The following is a 23,485-nucleotide window of genomic DNA, read 5'->3' as shown; positions in this document are numbered from 1 at the left end:
TTACTCAATAATGTTTTCTATTAATATTAATCATGGAGATGGAACTTTTTTTTATTTTATGGCTATCTGTTCAGTTTCAAGGCATCGCATGTATTTGCCTCTGGAAAATGAGTGGAGAAGGTTTCTATTGTGTCCACTCTCTGACATATCTTTTGTACTTTTATGATTCTGATTTTTTTGTCACTACTCCGTGTACTTGTTTGGTCACAGGCATACCCTTTAAATGGCGTTGGATGGATTAAACAGCTTAAAATTTTTTTCTAATCCTCCTGTATTTTGAAAGTACCCCAAATGTGCATATATTATTTTGCACTTATTTTTTAAAAAAAAGTCTGTTGGAGGGGTGGAGGGCACAGCTTGGTGTGAGGACACTTAGCCTGGCACCTGTGAGGCCCCAGGTCCGATCCACAGTGCTACAAAGAAAGCAAAAGAAAAAGAAAGAAAAAAGAAAACCACAAGGAAGAATGAAATCCTGTCATTTTCGGGGAAAAGAGAAGGAACTGAAGATTATATTATAGAATGCAAGCCAGACTGAGAAAGACACATATTGCAGGTTTTCTTTCATAGGCAGAGCTAGATTTCAAAGGAAAAAAATATGAATAACAGGACTTTTAAAATATAGGATATTTGGAGATGGAAACCAGTAGGGGGGAGAAGGCAAAAGGAGGAGGTGAGAGGGGATAAATAGGACTGAAGTACTTTATATTCATGTATGAAAATCAAATATTTAAAACCTGTTACAATGGCCATAAAGGAGGAGAAGAGAATAAGGAAGAGTGAAAGAGGATGGAGTTGATCCACAGACCTTACGGGCATGCATGGAAAGGCCACAATGAAGCTTCTTTGTATAACTCACAGGTCTAATAAAAAATAAAATCAGAAAGTAAAGAAAGCCTATTCTTTATGCATAAACTTGACATTTGTTGCCGCAATTACCCCCCAACCCCCCAAAAAATAATCCTTGAATTTATTTTTCAGTTCTATTTTGCTTCTTTATTCTAGGGCATTGATCGAACATTTTTTGGTAGCTTTATTATCCTTTTCTGAAATTTTCCAATCTTAAGATTTAGGAGATGCTCGGAGGTATTTGTTGACTCTCAAAGGTTCATTACCTTCCTAGCACTTATGATTCAATAGGGGGTGAGGAATTTCATTTTCTCTTGATACTCCTGGTATAATACACCAGAAAAACACAGCAACCAATGGTAGAAGGACACTTCCATTGAATCTGTATTGTTTATTTATACAAAGATAAACATTCCAGACTGAGCTTTTATCAAATTGGTCAAATGCCTTGGAACAATCTGTTTTTTTTTTTGTTTTGTTTTGTTTTGTTTGGTTTTTTTTTTGTTTTTTAGAATGAGTTTTAAAGTATTGGGAATGAGAAAGAACAGGATCTAAGTTTCAGGAGAAGCTTCTAGAATATCTCTGGAAGAAGCATTGTCCTCCCTCTCCATGCACAAAAAGCCGCAGAGAATACTGGACCACTGCTGCCATCTGAACTGTTTCTTCCAGTCACAGTAGTAGGCAGAAACCACCCAAAGCAGTGAGGGACCTGAAAAGTGAGTTTTCTGTCTTCCAAGTCCAGCATCCGTGCACCCCAGAGAGAAATAATTCATACCCAGAATGGCAAAGGCATCTGGAGGTCATAGCTTTTTGCTTTCCAATTTCTCCCAGTGGAATGGTGGATTTGAATAGGAAAGCATCAATGGAAGGTAGAAATATTCTATTAGGACGAGGACAGGGGTGACAATGTGGAAAGAGACAAGAGGCACACACACAAAAGAGCAGTTTTTTTGCTATATGGACAGATGGTTTATTTATTTATTTATTTTTATTTTTCTGTTGATCACAGGGCTTGAACTCAGGGTTTAGGCTCTTTACCTGAGCTTTTTCTCTCCTGGATAGCTCTCTACCACTTGGAGCCACAGCTCCATTTCAGGGGTTAATTGGAGATAAGAGTCTCATGGACTTTGTTGCCAGGGCTAGCTATGAACTGCATCTTCAGATCTTAGTCTCCTGAGATTACAGGCATGAGCCACCAGTGCCTGGCTTAACAGATGGCGTATGATGGTGAAGAAGGTAAAGGTGGCATCAAGGTTTTGACCAAATAGGAACATAAGGTTCAGCTCTGAACAAGATAAAAGGTTGCAGATGGGGTTGAGGGTGTAACAATGCTTGTCTAGCAAGTGCAGAACTCTTGAGTTCAATCCCCAGGCCAACCAATCAAACAAAACAAACAAACCCCACAACAGAAAACAAAAACAATACAACAGAGGAAACAACCAAATCAAGCCAGTAAGATACAGAAGCTAAAGAGCAGTGATATCTGCATGTGTTTAAAGGAATATAAGTGGAAGTAAATAAAATTATTTTTACTATTATTAATATTTTTTGGGGTGTTGATTCTGGGGTTTGAACTCTGGGCTTGAGTACTGTCCCTGAGCATTTTTGTTCAAGGCTAACTCTCTACCAGCTTTTTGGCTAGTCATTTGGAGACAAGAGTTTCACGGACTTTCCTGCTTCAATTGTGATCCTTAAATCTCAGCCTCTTGCGTAGATAGGATTACAGGAGTGAGCAACCAGTGCTCAGCTAGTAATATTATTTTTTTGAGTTGAAGTTAACATGAAACTATCTAGAGAAAACCTAGAGAAACATCGGCACTTCCCAAGAAATAGAAATAAGTTTTAAAAAATGCTCTGTAAAAATCTCAACGACTTAGTGCCTCTTTCATTGGGCTCATCTGACACCTCTACCTTCTCCAAGCTTCTTTCTCATCTAAGTCCTTCTTGTGCTTGACAATTTTTTTTCTTGACAATTTTTAACTTGCCTTTTCTTGTTAACGTAAACCAAATTGGTCAATGCTATATTTTTCCTTCTCTTACCTCATTTTCTTATAGAGGGAATTTTCTCTTTTAGCCCCAAGCATATCAACAAAACATTAATTAAAATATAAAGAAATGGGGGAAGAGATTTTTAGAAAGAAGTATTATGCTAGTATTCCCTAGTGATGGGAAAGGATAGTAGATATGTTTTGAAACTGTATAACAACTTTAGCACATGTATTTATGCAGACAATGCTTTTTTTTTTTAGTATCTATTATTTTCTAGGCACAGTGCTCAGCTATAAGGGTGTTCACCTTCTCAAACTAACCTGCTAACACTGCCCCATTGTCTAAATGTGTTGGAAGCATGGAGAGTGAACTCTTGTTCTCAAGGCCTGACTTCTAATCTCTCTTAATGTGTTTGCATGCTATATTTGAAAAGGAAAGCATATACAGATATTTCCAAGAGAGAGAGAAAAAGGTGAGGGGGAGAGAGAGTGAGTGATGGAGGAATCTGAAATCAAGGTGACAGAACAAGAGACATAAGTGTTTACAAAGCTCTCAGAGCAGAAAAATGAATCTGTTTACCAGCCAACAAGCCCTAGCTGTGTTGCTACAGGTAAGAGGCCAGGATTGTTGGAAACAGCCAGATTCCTACTTGCTTGACCTTCCTCATCTCCCTGACAACCTGGGGGAAATGAGACATTTCTATGGGAAGAAATCATTGAATGTTTAGAAGCTAAACTTTGATTACAACTGTAATTCCCATGGCCCTATGGATTAAAAATAAAAAAAATCTACAAAGTTTCACATGTCCCTGAGCAACTTTTCAGAAGCAATAGGCCTTCAGATTCATGTCCACAGTGTCAAATACATTCCTGGCTACTCTAAACTTGACTTAAAAATGGATCAACTTCTGGATGAATAAGCCGGGCTGTGTTTGTCTGTCAAAACCAGATTGGCTATCCATGGATCATATGCAATTAGTTACATTATTCTTTCTTTTAAATAACATATACTAATTAATCTCTGGGTTTGTATCCCCTGTGTAGTGTGCTTACCCCACAGAGGAGTAACCATTTCTTTTTTGGGAGACTGGTGTAACCCTCAAGAATAAAAAATAAAGGGGTTAGGAATGGGGGTAGTGGTGGAATTCAATAGCCCATTCAGTGTAGAAAGGGGAACGCTCAGTCTACTCTTGGGATAAATTCATGCCAGATTTGGCCCGCAGCTCTCGCCGAGCGAGCGGTTCCCAGATGAGTGCAAGGGCCTCTCACTCCCGGTGAAGAAGTGCGGAATAATGCCTCTTTGAATTAGTTTCCAAACAGTACCGCCATACAGACAAGCAACTTCTCTTGCCAGAGTCTTAAGTTCAACACATAAGGTCTGAGTCTGTCAGAGTGGAAGTGTGGCTCAAGGATGTGATTATGAATACACAAATTAAAAACCATGGGAAGAGATCAGAACACACTGGCATCAAATGATGAGGCCCCATGGCAGGATAGTTGTTTTCTTTCATCAAGCCAAATACATTTAAAATAAAAGATAAAGTAATCCAATAGTATGTGTGTGGGGAGGGCAGATTCTTTCCAGGACCTCCCTCCCTGACCACTAGTGGGTACCTGAACAATCGTTCTGAATCATGTACATGTGTATGTGTGTGTTCACATGTACCTAGGCATATATATGTATCAATGAATATGTATTTATATATGTATATACGTACTATGTTGAGCATGTATGCATATATAATTTTTATTTTATGAGTTAGTAGTCATTAATAATGGACTGGAACAAATGCAACAATTTGCTGCAGTGATATGAAGATAGTATCTCCAAAATCTTGTACATTTAAAAAACTCTGTTATTATAAAGGTGATATACTGAGAGATTTTAGTTATATAAGTCAGGTAATGAGTATTTTTCTATTTGAACACTGGCCCCCCTTTCCTCTCTTTCTCCCAGTTTTTCCCTCCTGTTCCCCATCACCATAAATTGTAGTCTATGGTCTGTTATCTATCTATCTATCTATCTATCTATCTATCTATCTATCTATCTATCTATCTATTTTTGGTGATGGTTTCCGGGCTTTAATTCAGGGCCTGGGCACTTTCCCTGAGCTCTTTATCACTTGAATCACAGCTCCATTTCTAGCTGTGTGTGTGTGTGTGTGTGTGTGTGTGTGTGTGTGTGTGTGTGCATGTGTGTCATGTGCACACATGCTTAATTGGAGATAAGAGTCTCATGAACTTTTCTGTCCTGGCTGGCTTTTAACTATGGTTCTCAAATCTCAGCCTCCTGAATAGCTGGAATTACAGGCATGAGCCTTCAGCCTCCAGCTTCTCATAAGTTATCTTTAATAGATCTATATGCTATCTATTGAGAGATCAACTTAATGAATAAATTTGTACCTCTTAGCTCTTAACTTCATAATTTAAGGCTACTAGTGAATTTGCAGATCAAAGATTAAGTCTTAATTGGTCACTTGCCTTTGCATTTTAAAGACTGATTAATCATTTGAGGGTAGTTACAATGTTGCTGTTAAAATACATTTCATGACTTTTCCTCTGATATTTCTCATCATTTTCTGATGACGTTGGTTGTGATGCTAACTAACATGCCATTAACTACTCTGAATATCACTATCACTACCTATCTTGGGAATTCGGTGAATCAAGTGCAATGAAACTCATGTCAGAAAAATTCTGCACTCTCCATAAATACTAGTTGATTTTGCTTCTCACATGATGTTGCTGCTTACAGAAGACTAGACTAAGCAATTAGGAGGTTTTATTTTATGGTTTTGTGTTTGTTTTTTGTGCCAATTCTGGCCCAGGTTCAGTCTATGAGCTTTCATGCTCAAGGCTAGGGCTTTACTCCTTAAGCCAGAGCTCCACTTCTGGCTTTTGGGTAAGTTAATTGGAGATAAAAGTCTCCTGAACTTTCCTGCCCAGGGTTGGCTTTTAAACTTTGGTCCTCAGATCTCAACCCCCTGAGTAGCTAGGATTACCAGTGCCCCTGCCTTACTAGGCAGTTTTGATTGCAATACGTCAGTCCAAATGGACACCCCCATTTGCTAAATCAGGATAAATGCACGCATGTTTGGTAGTGCTTTAAATAGCTGAGCAACTGTGTACAGAAATAAACAGCTGCCTCACTAGTAATTCAAATCGTGAAATAATGGCAATGCTGGTTCAATTAATGAGACCAGAACATAGACTATCACTAGTGCTGAAAATCTGCAATACTGATGTTACGAATGGAGCAGAGGCTGTCCACTTGAGCTGACAATCACAGAGCTGAATTTCTTCCTGTGGTTGTTACTTCTGGTTCACAGAGATTGCTGCCCAATCTTTTGAGAGTAAAGACTGACATCAGCCTCAAATGTGAGTAACAGGAATCTTACCAACACTGAAACATACTGCCCAATTTTTTCCTGGAAGATGAGATTTTACCACTTGTTACTGAAAAGAGGACTCTTACATTTTAGCCTGAATTATGGTCCTCCAAGAAAAATGAGAAGGACATGTTTTCAGTCTTTTGTGAGGCCTAAGCCTGGCCAAGTGGCAAACTCCTAACCAAGGAGATAAAAGCAAAGTGATGTACAGTAGCTCCTAAGAGGATTTTCAGCTCAGAGATTGTGGGGACATTGAATTCTTCTTCATCTCTCTTCTGCTTTTCTGGTTACAAAGAATCTTCATGGATAAAAATAGAACATCCATGCTGGGCACTGGTGGCTCATGTCTGTAATCCTAGCTTCTCAGTAGGCTGGAATCTGAGGATAACAATTGAAAATCAGCCCAGGAAGGAAAGTCTGTGATTCTTATTTCCAAGTAACCATTACAAAAGCTGGAAGTGGAGATGAGATTCAAATGTCAGAATGCCAACTTTGAGCAATATGCAAGCCCTCTAGTACTGATACATACACACACACACACACACACACACACACACACACACACACACTAGCAATCCCGGACAGTGAGGTGAGGTGACTTTTAGAAAGGAAGTCATATATGATAAAACAAAAGGATAAAAAAGTGAGAGCGAGCCATTCTGAACTTTGTGTAAGAGGACCATGGTACTAGATTTGCCTAAGTTGGAAAATATTAATTTTTACTTTTTAAATCATGGTTATTTGGAATCACTGCTACACACAGTTAAACCCCATCTTTAAAAATATTTTTAAAATCATTTTTAAAAAGTCATACAAAGGGTTTTTACTTCAATGGACAAATTGAGAAGTACAATGCATTTGGGTCAAGGTCATCTCTTCCATCATTCTCCCTCATCTTTCCCAACCCCACCCATCCCCTAAAGACACCTGCTTTTTACATGTATCTATTGAGTATCAGAACTGTATTTCCTCATCATTCCTCTCTCCATTCATTTGCCTTATAGTTCTTGGCATCTGTTTTGTTAAGCCACCCTCACTTACCACCATGGGAATCTACTCCTACCTAAACCATATTATAGCTGGTTGGATTGTGTAGTTCATGCATATGGCCTTGTATATGATGGAAAATGTGGGCCCTCTGTCTATCTGAGCCTGACTTTCCTCACTATGGAAGGAAGCGTGGAGATTAAAACAACAACAACAACAACAACAACAATAACAAAAAGTCCCTAAAAGTAGAACTACCCCAAAATTACAAGTTATGATATACTAAAGATACTTCTACACCCATGTTCATTGCTGCATTATTCACTACTATAAAATTATGGAAATGATCTAGTTGCCCACCAATGGACCAATGGATCAAGAAATGTGATATATAGGTCTCTCCCTCTCTTCACATATACATATGTATATATACATATATATTTGGACTTACTTCTATATACATTAAAACCTTGTCTTTAAGAAAAATATATAATATATGTATATAAATATTATGCATATATGTGAGTCTTTTTGGAAAAGTTTGATATTTTGTTCCAAACTAGACATTCTTACAGTCAATTAGTGAGTGAATAAATAAAATCAGGAACAACTAGAAGATGAAATAGGATTCATAACCTCCCCCCGCCCCATCCCCATGAAGACATGAGCAATCAAGCCATGAAAAGCCAGGGGAAGAAATCTGAATGCATATTACTCACTAACACAATCTGAAAGGCTATCTATGGATGATGGCAACTAGATGGCATTCTCTCCTTGGCAACACTGTGGAGATGGTGAGATCAGTTCTTAGTTGGTGTGTGGGGAAAGGGATGGATAAGTGGATCTCAGAGGGGTTTTTAGAGCAGTGACAATTTGTCTTGGGATACCTAATGGTGGATACATGTCACATTGTCTCCGTCAGAACCCATGGAATGAATCACGCCAAGAGCGAATGGTCCTGGAGTTCACTCAATGGTCTGTGGGTAATTGTGATGTGTTTATATGTGTTCATCAACTTGAAGAGTTTTATTATCCTGCTAGAGGATGTTGGTAATGAGTCTGGCCATGGGTAGGATAAGAAATCCTTGGTATATTTGTACATTCGTTTCCATTTTGCTGCAAACCTATATGTGCTCTTAAAAAGTTTATTTCTTGCTCAAAAATGCATATGTAACAATGGTGTTATGGAGATATGTATGTCTAATGAAAATATTGTTTGACAGAGCCTGAAAGGAAGATTTTAAAATGAAATAAAGAAAAAACAAAAGCCAGGTACTGGTAGCTAACATCTGTCATTTCATCTACTGGGGAGGCTGAGATCTGAGGCTTGCCATTTGGAGTAAGTCAGTAGTACTTTCCTCTCCAATAAACTACCCAAAAACCAGGAAATGAAGCTGTAGATCAAGTGATAGAACACTAGTCTTCAGACAAAGAAGCTCAGGGCCACAGCCCAGGCCCTGAGTTCTGAGTTCAAGACCCAGGATCAGCTAAAAAGTAGAAGGAGGAGGAGGAGGAGGAGAAAAATCATTCTTTTCAGTAGGTGTGATGATTCTGGGTGTTTCTTCACTCAGTCAGCAGGAAGATACAAGCAAAAACAAAAACAAAATAAAAGCAACACATGCACACACACCACACACACGCACACACACACACACGCACACGCACACATACGTACATCCACACAGAGAGAGAGACACACACACACAGAGAGAGAGAGAGAGAGAGAGAGAGAGAGAGAGAGAGAGAGAGAGAGCGCAAACAAAAAGAGTGAAAGGAAAAAGAGAGAAAGTCAGTTAAGTGGAATTTAAGTTGTCAGGCCACAATGTAGAACTCCATTACCATATCTTTCCCCCCCCCCTCTCTCTCTCTCTCTCTCTCCTTTTTTTAATAGTATTCTCTGAAAAGCACTAGATGTAATAAAGTCAATTTAAAATTTGTTCTACCAATCTTTTGCATCTGTAATTTTCCCATTAAACGTAAATGCCCATGAGGCAAGCTATTTGCATTACATTGCATTTGCAGTCTTTAAAACAAACTATAAATCCCCTCCTTGTTTCATGTGATTGATGCTGTGTGTATAAATACCGCCATAAACCTCAAAGGGGGCTAACAGTGACAGTAAATTAAAGTTTTCAAGTCTGGCAGTATCTCAGCACTCTAGCCCTTGATCTTAAGCAGTGTTGTTAACCCCCGCCTTATTGCCCTCCTGAACCTTTATTTTGTTTCCTCCCTCTTCTTTCCAGCTCTGCCCCCATTCTGATTTCCTTGGGAAACACCTTCCTGGCCATGCAAGTCACACTAAAGCCACGCTAGGTAGTTAATTAAATCGAGTCATGGCCTGCTTGTTGCACCACTGAAGGCCCTGACTTGTAGCCTTCCAGTATTTAAGATCAAGAATCTGGGTGGAAGTGGGGGGGGTGGTTGTTCTTCCTTCTATAAACAATTCGTTAGCCACAGAGATTGGGAGCCCCATGGCCGGCCAGGTTTGCTGGCATGGCATTTGCTTTCTGCTCGGACACCTGCCCATCCCAAGGAGAAGGCATAGTAGAAGCAGAAGAAAAGATGGCTAGCCAAACTTTTTTTTTTTTTTTCAATTTCCACTTACTAAATAACTTCTCAACCCTCATTATTTTACCCTCCATTAACGCTGCGCTTTGAATGTAATTACTTTTCATTAAAATTTAGAGCAAGACAAAGAGAACCCTTTCCAGAGAGGAGGGTTTGCTTAAGACGTAAAGGCTAATGTCACTCTGGAATGGCAGTGGACCTTGTACTCTAGGTAATTAGTTGATGGATATAACCGGTGCATTTCTTTCTGGCCTTTGTCTGACTACAGTGACGTGGGGTCTGGAGAAAACTCCAGGCAGAGTTAACTCACCAAGTATTGACCACCCATGCCCATCTCGGTGGGGTGTGATTCTTTCCTGAACACACATTTCCTTGACCAACCTTGTGTGATGATGCCCATAAGTTGTGCAAAGGTTAATTGAGTTCTGAGTCTCTCAGTATTATCACCAATGCTTATCATAATTTTTGGGGGGATGGAGGGTGTTTTCTCCCCAGAATAAAACCAAAATGATTGTAAAATCCCATGCCAATTTTTTTTTCCGAATTGTATGTTTCATATTTGACTTCAAAATAGGAATGTAAATTAAGAAAAGTTCAGAGCTCATATATGCAAAATTCTTGGGGGAAATGGGAAATCTTCAAGGATGGATAAATTATTTCTCCAGAAGGGAAAGGAAAGACACAGAGGAAAAGCAATTGGGAAGGGTGGGGGGTGGAGGGGAGAAAGAAGAAGAGAGATGAAAGCAATGAGAGAATGAAGCTAATTAATTAATTTAGGCTATTAATCTAGAAGAGATGTCCTTTGACAATCTCAGAATCAGTGGTATCCCCCAAGTGAATATTGACAGAGACGTCGAAATATGTTTGCAAAAGAACATTTGCATGGCTTCTTATTTCTCCTAGGATCTTTTAATAATCTAGGTAGAAGAAACCAATAAATACAGACAGAAGAACCAAAGCCTATACAAGACAAATTTCTTAAGGTTTCTTTTATCTTTTTTTTTAGGAATGATGGTGCTGCCAGGCATAGAAACTGCTCCATCAGATGCTCAAGTGTATTCTTCTTCAACATCAAAGTATCTGGGCATGGCCTGTAGGTTCTTCTTGTTGTGCTTCTGCCTGTACAATGCAAAGTCTTTCATTTCTCCAAAGTAACAAAACTGAAAAGTCCGGCTGATTTTTCCTCAAGGTACAGAATGCATTCATCTTTGCACAGAATCTCTTGAACATATCTAAAACCAAGTAAAGAAATGTGGGGGAAGAGGAAATAGCCATTTCTTCACGCCTCTATATGCCTGCCACTCGATTTGGGGATCTCATGTTCTATCGACTTGATGATAATTCCATAGGCCAACTTATTATTCTTTGCCAATAAAATGGGGGAAAATCATGCCTAAAGAAACTGTCCCAGGGTGGAGTTTTGGATCAAATAGTAAAGTGCCTGTCTAGCAAGCGCAAAACCCCAAGTTTAAATTTCATTATTGCACCCCCTAACTACAATGAAAAGAAATTACTTCAAGGTCCCACTATCCAAATAAGTGGCAATATTTCCTGAGTTTAACTTTCTTCCTTTTAAAATTTCTAATGGAGGAGCTGGGAATATGGCTCAGCAGTAGAGTGCTTGCCTTGCATGCATAAAGTCCTGGGTTCGATTCCTCAGCACCACATAAGCAGAAAAAGGTTTAGAAACATAAAATGTGAAGTCCTTAAGGTGAAAAAAAATGGGATGCCATAAAGATCCGATGTATTTGCTTTTGAACTGATTTACACAAGAGTCACAAGTCTGATACAGGTGCTGGCCATCTTGTCATTCTTCTATGTGAAGGCTAAAGAAAATAAAGAGAGTAAGAAATCCAAACTGTGCTGTGCATGTACCTGCAAATGCATATTTTAGCTTGTGGGGTGTGTGTGTGTGTGTGTGTGTGTGTGTGTGTGTGTGTTTTCACTCGCGCGTGCACTGAATCTAAATATTTATGAAGCAGAATGGAAATAGGATGGTAGGCTAAGGGAAAAGGGCATGTTTTTGGAATTCATGGAATCTGGTAGAATGATTAAAAACAGGCAAGCACACAAAGGTTATTTTTAAGATCAGATGACAGCCCTTAACAAAAATAAGCATTACCTGCTCTATCCCCTAACTCTCCCTAATTTAAAAGCCCTCAACCCATCTATCATACCAAGACTTTTTTTTGGAGAACTCTTCCTCCCCTTTATACTGAACTCATAAACATGACTGTTGCATCTCTAGTACCATTTTCTGGAAGTAATATTTTAGACTAGTTGGCATGCTAAATTTGATTGCCTTGTTTGTGTTTTGAAGAGACACCCTTTCAGAGATAGGCATCTACTTGATTGGGAGGGTTTCTTGCCTTAAATCTCAGCCAGGACTACCAACGGGAGGCTTCAGGTCAGTGTTTAACTGCGTGTACTGTTGCATAGCACTAGTGATAAAGGGATGTGATAGGAGAGGGAAATATTGTTCCTGTGGAAAGGTTTACACACATTTGTTCACCAGACCCAAGGCCTCCTGCTTCACCAAGTGTCTTCAAGGGGCTACAAACATGTAAACTAGACATAAGATTCTTGGGGGAGTTTCTGGTGATCTTTAATGTTGGTATTTGACCACTGGAATTTAGGATCTATGCCCATCAAATACACTAGTGTTCCCTTCGAGGATGACTTTTTACATTTCAGTAATTCAAACCCATAGACAGTGTTAGTCTTTAAGAACTATATTTGTGGAATCAAGTATAATCCTGACCCTACACGTTAAAGCAAAACTTATTACTTACTACTGGGTATGAAATAAAATGGGATAAAATATATTAAGTGGTCCAATATTGTACAAAGTCTGGTGAGATATGGCTTCTATAAACAGTGTTAGAACTGCATCTCTTTTTTCAGAGACACAATGATATTGAGGATTAGATTCTTGACTTCAGGAATTTATTTTTATCTCATTGAGGAAGATTGAAATATAGAAATACAGGAAAAGATAACCAACATGTACACAAAGATCTGGCTGCATGGGGCTCAATTGTAACTGCAAGAGGAGTTCAGAGTGTCAGTCCTTGGCATTGTACTTACTAGGACACTGATCATGTTTATTTTAGTAGATATTATTATTATTATGATTATTATGATTGTATCACAGTTTCTTGTGGACCCTTTAATAGATCAGAATACAGAGGGACTGCTGGAGAGTTTAGGGGGTCATGGCAGAGGCACAGGGTGGTTGGAAGGTCTGTGTAGAAGAAAATTCTTGGCCAGGATTTCAGCAGAGGACAGATCATGAATAGGAGGGAAAGATGTATTGTCATGAAAAAAAGATGACCTGGGGAAAATGATCAAGATAGAAAGAAGCAAAGGAAAGATGAAAGATGGTGGGGAGACTGACATGGTCTTCAAAAGAGCTCCTGACAGAGAACAGAGATGAGAACCGAGTCAGAAGGCAAGGGAGATGTTTGCATGGGAGCCAACTGGAAGGTCACAGGAGTCTCTCAGGTGAGTTGAGAGGGCCAAGTAGAGATTGCAGTAAGTGGGAGGAGAGAACACACTTGGTCTAATGGATAATCACACAAGCAAGGCCTTTGGCTCACAGATAAGAATGAAGATTCATGGTTACCAAACAGAGCTAATGCTTCCAGAAAGGAAAAAAAATACCTTACAGTCTATATTTTTATTTGAATACACTTGATTTTTTTTTAATGTTGAAAGGAGGAGGAAAACCCAGTGCAACCCACTTTTCCTTTATGACATACACAGTTCTAATTTGATCAACTTGGTTTCATCTGAAGTTGTTTTATCTGACCGTGTGAAGTGATCAGGAAAAATCCTTATTGCTCAAATGGGAAAATGAAATTTCCCAATTTTCCATTCTAAATGACGAGTGAAGTTATTTGATCTGTTTCACTATGTCCCTGAAGTCTTAATACTTCACGGATATAAAACTTCTAAATACTGTACTCAAAATCAATTTATGGTTCTGCTTCTACTACAGATCTGAACCTAGTTTCTCAGTTGTGAATATATATGTGTATGATGCTTGCTTACTTACCATCATCATCATTATTATTTTTCTTCAGCCAGGCACTGGGGGCCCATGCATGCAAGCCTAGCTACTCAGGAGGCTGAGATTTGAGGATAGAGATCTGCAGCCATCTGGAGCATGGAAGTACATGAGATTCTTACCTCTATTAAACTACCAAAAATTTTTTAAAAGCCAGAAGTAGAACTGTGGCTCAAGTGGCAGAGCACTACCCTTGAGCAAAAGAAGCTCAAGGACAGAGCCCAGGCCCTGAGTTCACGCCCTAGGACTGGCACAATTTCCTGAGAAACAGAGGGATAGTGAATTCTGTTCACTGAAAGGGGATATCTATTATATGATTGACTCTGATTCTGTTTCTGCTGGGTTTACTCAAATCTTTGAGGTTCTGCATTCACAGCCTCCCCACTTTCTAGGATCAAGGTAGAACACAGTCTCCTTTGATGTTACAAAAGCTCACATCTTTATCTGGTCATTAGTGATTTTTTTTTCTTAAAGGAGTTAGATGATTGTCAGGGATTAACTGAAGAACTAGGAAGTATGCTATAAGAAGGAGAATACTTCTGCCTAGCTATCCAGGGAGGTGAGAAGAATCATAATGTTCACCGTGCTCTGATATGTGGGACCCAAGTCTCATTTCAGCCCCAGATTGTGACTCTAATCTTTCCTCTTCAATTAACACAGGAATGGTTTAGATCTACAATCCTGCCAGGGAATCTACATATCTTACCAAGCAAAATAACCCTCCTTTCCAAACTCAACTGAAGACTGTGAGCACAGTTTGGTTTTCACAGATCATGATATCTTAACTCCGGAATAACCTCGTCTTTGTAAAAGGAATTAAAATTATAACTCTTCCACAATCTTCTGTAGACTCTGGTGTACCGAATTTCAAATAATATTCTTCTGTCGTCCCATATCCCCAGGTCTTGGATAAAAATGAAATGTGCTTTTCATAAGAAGATCCCAGTGAGCAGTAATAAGGAAAAGCACTCAATCATTGTCAATTGGCTAAAGCGGTGGGGGAGGCTCAAGCTACCATCTTATTCTTGTAAAAGGCCGTGAATAAAAAAAAAAAATTTTAAATAAAAAAATCCTTTCCAATCTCCCGCCAGATCTCGTTGAATAAGGAAATAGAGTTGGGTCTATAGTAGCATAATGGTAATTTTTAATGGGTAAATTAGGATTAATGAACCATGAGTCACCTGAGGCATAATTTTAAAAATCTAGACAATGCTATACATAGTACTTTAAGCATAATGATAGGATTTGAAGTCCTATGAAAATACACATCCAACACCACTGCTCTTCTAATCTGTCAAAAAAAGAAGAGCAAGAGAGAAAAATGTGTATTTTCCCATTTATGGCAATCTGGCAACAGAGTGTCTTTGCATTGTCAAGACTTATATTTTTGGAGCTGAAAAAAATTTTAAAAATTGTGTATAGGATGTTTTTGACCACCATATAAAAGCCAAGAGAAATATACAATTGCATCTTTTTACATTTGTTATAACTTACAATTTATTTCTCTTTGTGTGTGTGTTGGGGGGTTTGTGAAATAGTTTGCTTCCTGAGGAATTATATCCTGCTACATGCAATTAAACCATATTCTCCAACAACAATAAATATTTCCCAAAGAAATCAAATGTGTTTTCACATGGACATACTTTTCATCTGCAGAAAATGATGGAAATATCTTCCATAATTCTGATATCAAGTAGTTGCGCTTCGGTACAAAAACCTCCAGCCAAGATTTCTTTTCCTTTTACCAAGTAGGTAAAAATCTTTACCATGGGACAAGATCACAGCATTCTGTGCTGTCCTAAAATGTTGGGAACAAGATTTCATTCATTCTGATTCACAGCCAAAGGCATTAAAAAAAAAAACACACACACACACACAAAAAAAAAACCCTCAAGTTCCTGATAAGCAAGTGCCGCTGACTATATTGGAAGAAAAAAAAAATCAATGGCACTAGGAAAGTCCAACATTAAAAAAAAAAAATCCAACATTAAAAAAAAAAGCTTAAAATAATAGTTGTTTAGAAAGACCTCAATGGATCTTAGGGCTTCAGAACCTTCTCTTGGGTTGTGAACAATCAAAAGATTTATTTGAGCTCTCTGCTCACTGGGAAATGAAGACCCAGAAGCTCATTATCATGTCTATTAAAAAGCAGAAACTGGGGTACATCTAAGAAAAGATGTATTACTTTTCAAACCGCTCTGCAAACTGCAGGCCAAGTGGGACTTGAACTATATAAAAATACTCTGGGCCGTGGGGGAGGGATGGGGGGGAGATGGGAGTGCAGCCATTGTCCCAAACAGCAGGGAAATACCCAGCCACCACTTCCTTTGGCTGGGATGGCTTTAGGAAGGTGGCTCTACCAGTTTTTCTTGACATAGGATTTTGTTTTTAATAGGCAGACATTTGGTTTGACCTGGGGATAAGGTGTGGTACAAAGAAGTTAGGGGGCCAAGCATGGGGTGGGGTGGGGGGGCAAGGAGGGGAGGTTTGATACCCAGTGACCAGTTAAATTCTAGTTAACCCCAATTATAAACCCTTTCACCTTTGCTAATTGGATTAATTTGTCGGCTGGCAATACAGTCATAAAATGTCCTAGAGCCAACTTTGTGCCATGTGAGTACAAGATAAAAATCAGGATTGCGGCATGCAAAGGTAGAACAAAGTTGAATGGGACTGTGAAGTTGGAAGAGCCATTCATTACAGATATTCTCTTTATAGCCCCCTCCCTCTCCAAATATGCCCACTAAGCAAATTCTCAATTAGAAAGCTTTCTAAACTCAAGGTTTAATGAAACGTTAATTAAAGTCAATGGAAAAGTCATGTTCAGGATTAAAAAAAATTAAAGGCATGCAAAGGACTTCCTTATTTCCCTCCTGATTCAGCTAAGCAAATTATTGACTCACTTACGATTTTCAATTTTTTAAATGTGCTTTAGGTATAGAAAGACACAACCCAGGACAAACTGTTGTACTTACAAAGTAATCCCTACCACCCAGTGACAGGGGCTTCTGACCTTCTCATTACAATGGAAAATATAATACCACACTGCTTGTAAGTGTTCAAAAGACTGAGGGGGAAAAGTGTGATAAAATATAATGGAAAAAAATGTTTAACTGTTAGGGAATAACGTAAGTGGGACCCATTTGAGAAACGAATGGCATATCTCTATCTACCATGCTTAGTTCTGTATGGTAAAAATAAAATAGTTCGGGGCTGGGGATATAGCCTAGTGGCAAGGGTGCCTGCCTCGGATACACGAGGCCCTAGGTTCGATTCCTCAGCACCACATATACAGAAAACGGCCAGAAGCGGCGCTGTGGCTCAAGTGGCAGAGTGCTAACCTTGAGCGGGAAGAAGCCAGGGACAGTGCTCAGGCCCTGAGTCCAAGGCCCGGGACTGGCCAAAAAAAAAAAAAAAAAAAAAAAAAAAAAAAAAAAAAATAGTTCAAAATGGCCCAAGATACAGTGGAGACAGAATCTGCTCCCCTGGAAAATATATTAAGGAATATTAAGGAATCTGCAAAATCTCATGCCTTGGAATTGGATAAAGGGCAAATAGCTTCTGTATTGTTTGTGTCTTGTGTCAATTGATATAAGGGAACACACGCTTCCAGTTGCAAATAAAATACTTGGGCGTTTTCTACTTCTGTTCCACAAAGAGAAGCACTGGATGAAAATATTCCAATGGAAATCTAGATTGTATTTAGCAAGTCAACTTAAAAACATGGTAATGAAAGTACAAAGACAATTATTGGCAGACTTTTGCTAGCAAAACAATTCACAAGGAAAAGCGATCGTTAAAACGATCAGATTGTGAGATTAATTATAATAGACTGGTGTGTGTGTGTGTGTGTGTGTGTGTGTGTGTGTGTATGCTTGTGCAATCTACCTACAACCAGACAGTGAATATCCTCATTTTTATCACCCAACCAGACCCCCCTCACCTGTTACCAGTAGAAAAACACAAAGCCAAGTGTTAGGATGAGGGCATAGTAATGCCTGTTGACAATAAATTATCAAAACAATAATCATGTTTAGCCCATCCCTTTGTGTAAAACTGTTATTATGATTCCAGTGCCAGCTGTCTGAAACTTTAATTTAAGTGCTTGCTGGAGGCGAGACATTTGGAATGCTAGTTTAGAATGCTTTATAGCTCAAGCAATATGTTTTACTAACCTCAAATACCGTGATGATGCTTTAAATGGCGACTGTCATCTGTACGTGGGGGGCTCCGGGGTGAGTTTTGCTATAGTCTACCAGCTTTTCAGGCATTTCTGGGCTATCCGGGCTGGGGCGGTGGCTACTGGCCTGCACGTGGGCAACTTCGATGTAGTTCCTTGAAGTTACTCCTGAGAAAGAATGTTCCTCAGAAGTAGGAATGTTCCGGAAAGAGCTTGGTGCTAAGAAGTGATCAAGCAGTCTCATGGTTTGTTGGCATTAATAAACAATTCTCTTTACATCAAGAATCCAGGTTGTCCTAATATTACGTTGTATTAGCCCATTAAAATAAGGATTGAATCCTCCTTTAGCTACATAGGAAGTTCCACTATGGATCCCCTCTCTTAAGAATATTTGTGAATTTTCTTTCTATGCATAATGACAACAAGGATAGTGTAAGGTTGGTTGCATTTTATCGCTTTGTGTTGGGCATATTGCTAAGACAGGATGATGGTGAGATTAATGCTGATAACATTATTTATCTCACTTTGGAATGTACAGAGCACCTCATGTTCATGATTGCAGTATCAAAACAGTGTCCTGGCTATGATCAATTTAATCTTACAGTTGAGAAGTCACAAGATGAAAAAGGTTTCTATCATCAAGTAGGTCAACCCTCTCCTGAGATCTTCACTCCAAGCTGCCCAATGCGTTTTTCAGCTTTCTGCATTTCCCCTTGTATTCACTGAAGCATCAAAAAAAAAAATTAACTATTCTTTGACAAACTTGGTCTTTCACCTCCAAAGCAAAGAACAATCAACCAATGTCAGATCCTTTTAATTTTATTTTTGAGACTATGGAGGCATGCATTGATTAAAAAAAATTATTGTAAAGGTGATGTACAGGGGGGTTACAGTTACGTAAGTCAGGTGATGAGTACATTTCTTTTGGAACAATTCCATGTATAGGTTGCTAGGAAAAAAATGTTATTGCATCTGGAAAATCAAATATCTCATAATTGTTCTGGGATCATAGTAGATACTTAACCAATCTTGGGCTTGGTATGACACCTAAAAAAACAAACTGCATTATGTTTGTTTGTTTCCCAGTCTAGAAACCTATTAAAAAACCTACTAGTTGGGTGCTGGTGGCTCATGCCTGTAATCCTAGCTATTTAGGAGGCTGAGATCTGAGGATCATGGTTTGAAGTTAGGCTGGGCAGGAAAGTCTGTGAGACTAGTATCTCCAATTATTCACATTAAAAAGCTGGAAGTGATGCTGTTTCTCAAGAGGTAGAGCACTTGAGCAAAAAGGAGTTCAAGGACAGCGCCCAGACCCAGAATTCAAGCCTCAGGATTGTCAAAACAACCTACTAAAAAACCTGAAAAATCTACTAGTGAGAACTTTGGAGGAAAACTTCCACTAAGTAAATACTCTTCTGACAATAGTCTTTGTCAAACTAGGCCCAATCATGGGGCAAATATTCTCATAAACTATCTCAAATAAGCTGCATGTATGTATATTGTTCATATATCTGGCCAGATATATTTCTGGGAAAAAATGTGTCTAAGCCAGACACTCTCTCCCTTGCTCGGTGCATGGCACAATCTCGGTATCAGCTGTGAGAATCAATATCAATGCACGTCATTTTATTGCAACTGGCAAGGCTTACCTCTTGCAGGAGTTTCAGAGGAAATATTATATATAAAGCAATAATTCCTTGCTCCGTCCTCCAAGCACTGTCTATTATAACTCCAGTGCTTCCCTATGAATTTATAGCCGGCTGAATTTGAAATTACTATGCTGAGAAACAAATGCGCTACTTAATTGGCTTCTGCAACACAGACACTTTTCAATTAATTTGTTTATTTATTTATTTTTATTTATTTTTTTTACAGGGGCCCGGATGCCATTTATTTACTCATTGCGTGGTATTTACAACTTTAGTCATTCTGTGGATTTGTTTCCTTCCTTCCTTCCTTCCTTTCTTCCTTCCTTTCTTCCTTCCTTCCTTCCTTCCTTCCTTCCTTCCTTCCTTCCTTCCTTCTTTCCTTCCTTCCTCCCTCCTTCCTTCCTTCCCTCCTTCCCTCCCTCCCTTTTGCCCATTCGCTCTGGAACTAGACACTAGAGACACTTACAAAGCCCCTAGGAGCATTAGCACTGTGTGTTGAATAAGGGAGTTGAATTGGAGATCAATAAGTAGACCTTCAAACCAGTGGCTATTCAGGTGCAATGTTGCATCCATTAGGTCAGACTAAGGAATGACCAAGTTTTGCATCTTTAAAATTTAGCATGATGATGGAGCTGGACCAGATGAGTTAAGTATCTACCTAATCAGAGGTCTGGTCCCTCACAGTTAAGCCAATTGGTCATCTGATTATTACAGATTGAACCTTGGTATATGGTAATATTTTGGAGATGAAATTTTGAGAGAAAAGGTACGTGGCTTTATATTTTTGCTTCATCTTTCACTTTCATGCAATAACTAATGTTTGAGAGTTAAAAAGGTTACTTTTTGCTTATCCCCAGGTGATACCATCATGAGGAATTGTATGTCTTTAGGTATTTATGTATTTTCCATGACAATAATTAGGATTTCTTTTTTCATGATAGTAAAACTCCTTTGACATGGCTTCAGGTCCAATCATCTAACTTTTTAAACTTAGAGTGATACAAGTCATTGAGGGGCTGGTGACACATGCCTGTTATCCTAGCTACTTGGGAGTCTGAGATCTAAAGATAAATCCCATGAGACTGTTATCTCCAATTAACCAGCAAAAGCTGGAACTGGAGGTTTTGCTCAAGTGGTCTAGCACCATCTGTGAATGAAAAAGGCAAGTGAGAGTTCAAGACTGAGACTAAACTCCAGTGCCAGCACATGTACACAGAAAGAAGTAAAAAGGGCCAACTCCCCCCACACCCAAAACAAAATACTTTACACAAAACCAAATGAAACAAGTATCCAGTCTACATTTTTCCTCCACATCCTTACCTCACCTTTTCCTCACCTGCCTTAGGTCTTCATGCTGGTATTTTGAATACAGAATCATCCTTAAACCATGATAACTGGGATCTATATAATCTTGCCTTCTCTTCCTTTACTCATTTCTCTCATGTTACTACGTTAGAGTAAAAGAATGTGGCAATGGAGTCTTTGCCCCTGGACTGATGATCTTAGAGCCCCTGGCTTTGCAAATCTAGTACCTGGTCCATGGCCCAGCATCATTTAGACATTCCGAAAGCAAACAATGGTCAAAAGGACAGCAAGTAAGTCAGTTATTGTGAAGAAATGGAGCCAAGGCCCCATGGACTGGTTTATCATGTGTGATTTCCAGTGACTCTCTGGGCCTTTGTCAGGTTGTGTTCATTTGCTTTGTAGTGAGGGGATGGCTTTCTGAATGCTACTGTTGGCTGTCCTGAGTGCCTTCAAGATGTCAAGAGAAAACCTACGCATCTTCAATGTAAGGGATTTCCTCTGCATTTCACCTTGGGGTAGACTCATGCTTCAGTGTCAAGAAATTTATTTTGTTGGAAAAGGATCCAAATGGTACCAAACTTAATTGGGCTTGATGAAGTTTCAAAACTTTTGGACACAGCATGGGAAGGTAAGTAGAAGGAACTTTACTGTAGCAAGGAAAATAATAAAAGATACAACATGAAATAATGCAGGGGTCACGAATAAAGTCTGCTTCCATTTGACTCTTTTCATGAACAATTGTATTTCAGATGTAAGTTCCTTCCTTCCTTCCTTCCTTCCTTCCTTCCTTCCTTCCTTCCTTCCTTCCTTCCTTCCTTCCTTCCTTCCTTCTTTCCTCCATCCCTCCTTCCTTCCCTCCTTCCCTCTCTCTCCCTCTTTCAAAACAATCCTTATTTAGGAATATACATGCAGTTCTCAAAAGGGAAATATACCATTTTTTAAATTAAAAAACTTTTGGTTTCCATTATATTGTAGAATGCAATGGAACTTGAGCACATTTTTCATGCTTCTCTTTACATTCATATAATGTGGGAACAAGTTGCTAATACCTCTGAGTCAGGAATTAAATTCCTCGAACAGAGGTCAGTACCTCAATGAAGACTTGCAGTTCTTCAATTGATTTATATCATTTCTTTATTCATTTTTATTTCCTTTTGTTTATTTTTTTCTTCCTTGACCCGAGAAGAGGCCACCAACTAGCCAAAGCCTCAAGGCCATTTGAAACTCTGGGAGAATAATACTCATCCACATTAGCAAGTTGAGATCTTACCTCTTTCTATGCTGCTGGGCAAAAAATTATAAAATAAGGAATAAAGAGGTTTTTCAGTCATGCGATTTGTCTTCTCTTGCAATGCAGATTAAATGGTTAGAACTTTGCTGGACTCCAATCTACTTGACATCTGTCAAAAGACTTGGGTCATCTTTCTTCCATTAGCAGGAGTCTCCATTTCACCAATTCTGTGTCTCTCCACATTCATGTGAGACACAATTGTCTACGTCTTGTCAATCATTCTGACTAATGGGATCAACAAGTGAAAAAACGAGACATCTTTCTTTTCCTGAAGCTGCAAATAAAAAACGCTGCTTCTTTTCAGGGACAGAGGAGCAAAAGGTAAAAGAGATAGATGGTGCTCACTCATCAAATGTTCTCTTTTAAAAGTCTCCAAGTCAGGAGTTTCCTATTATGCCAACTGCTAAGACAGAGAATTGCTTTGCAGTGAAAATTGTGCAGGGACTAAAAGTCTCCATTTGTGGGCATGATCTATTTCACCCCAAATGGCTATGGTAGGCATTGAAAACTCTTGTATGTGAGAAATGAGACTAGAAGCTGAATGCAAATAATTTGCCTTTGAGACACGATGGGCAGATTTTTTTTTTTTTTGGCCACAAGTTGAATTGAAAAGAACTGTCTAATTTGTGATCTATTTGGCTCATTCTTCTAGCCTCAGCTACTATGCTAATGTGCAGACTTAAAATGTATCTCTGGAAATCTACAAATGACACACCTAGTATAGCCCTCATAATGTTGAGAAGCAAAAGATTTAAATGCAATTTCTAAAGGCACACACCAGACAATTTCCAATTCCAGCTATTTCATGATGGATTGCCAGATTCTCCTGGAATTGTCATGAGTTGTCTTTTTCCTGTACACGAGTAAATGATGCCTACTTTTGAAATAGGTGATCTAATTCAAAAGTTTGCTTAAGTCTTCCTCAAATGCAAATTTGCATCTGCTAATCTGGTTGAATGGTTGGGAGAAGGAAAACAAAATTGATAATATATGATAAAAGGTGTGGTTAGAAGATGAAAACCACACCCTCAGGATGTGTTTTGAGACAAAAGGCCCACCTGTAATCACTCATGCCCTGGGGGTATTCCTTAACCAGAAACCTTCCCCTACACTAAATCATGGTCATACATTTTATGAATGCTCTGTGCTTTAAAAATTAATATAGAAATTAAATTAATGTGGCTGGTGAATCCTTATACAAGTAGTTCCAGTG

Source organism: Perognathus longimembris, chromosome 20 (assembly GCF_023159225.1).
Source record: "Perognathus longimembris pacificus isolate PPM17 chromosome 20, ASM2315922v1, whole genome shotgun sequence".
Taxonomy (NCBI): domain Eukaryota; kingdom Metazoa; phylum Chordata; class Mammalia; order Rodentia; family Heteromyidae; genus Perognathus; species Perognathus longimembris.
This window is presented reverse-complemented; position numbering follows the sequence as displayed.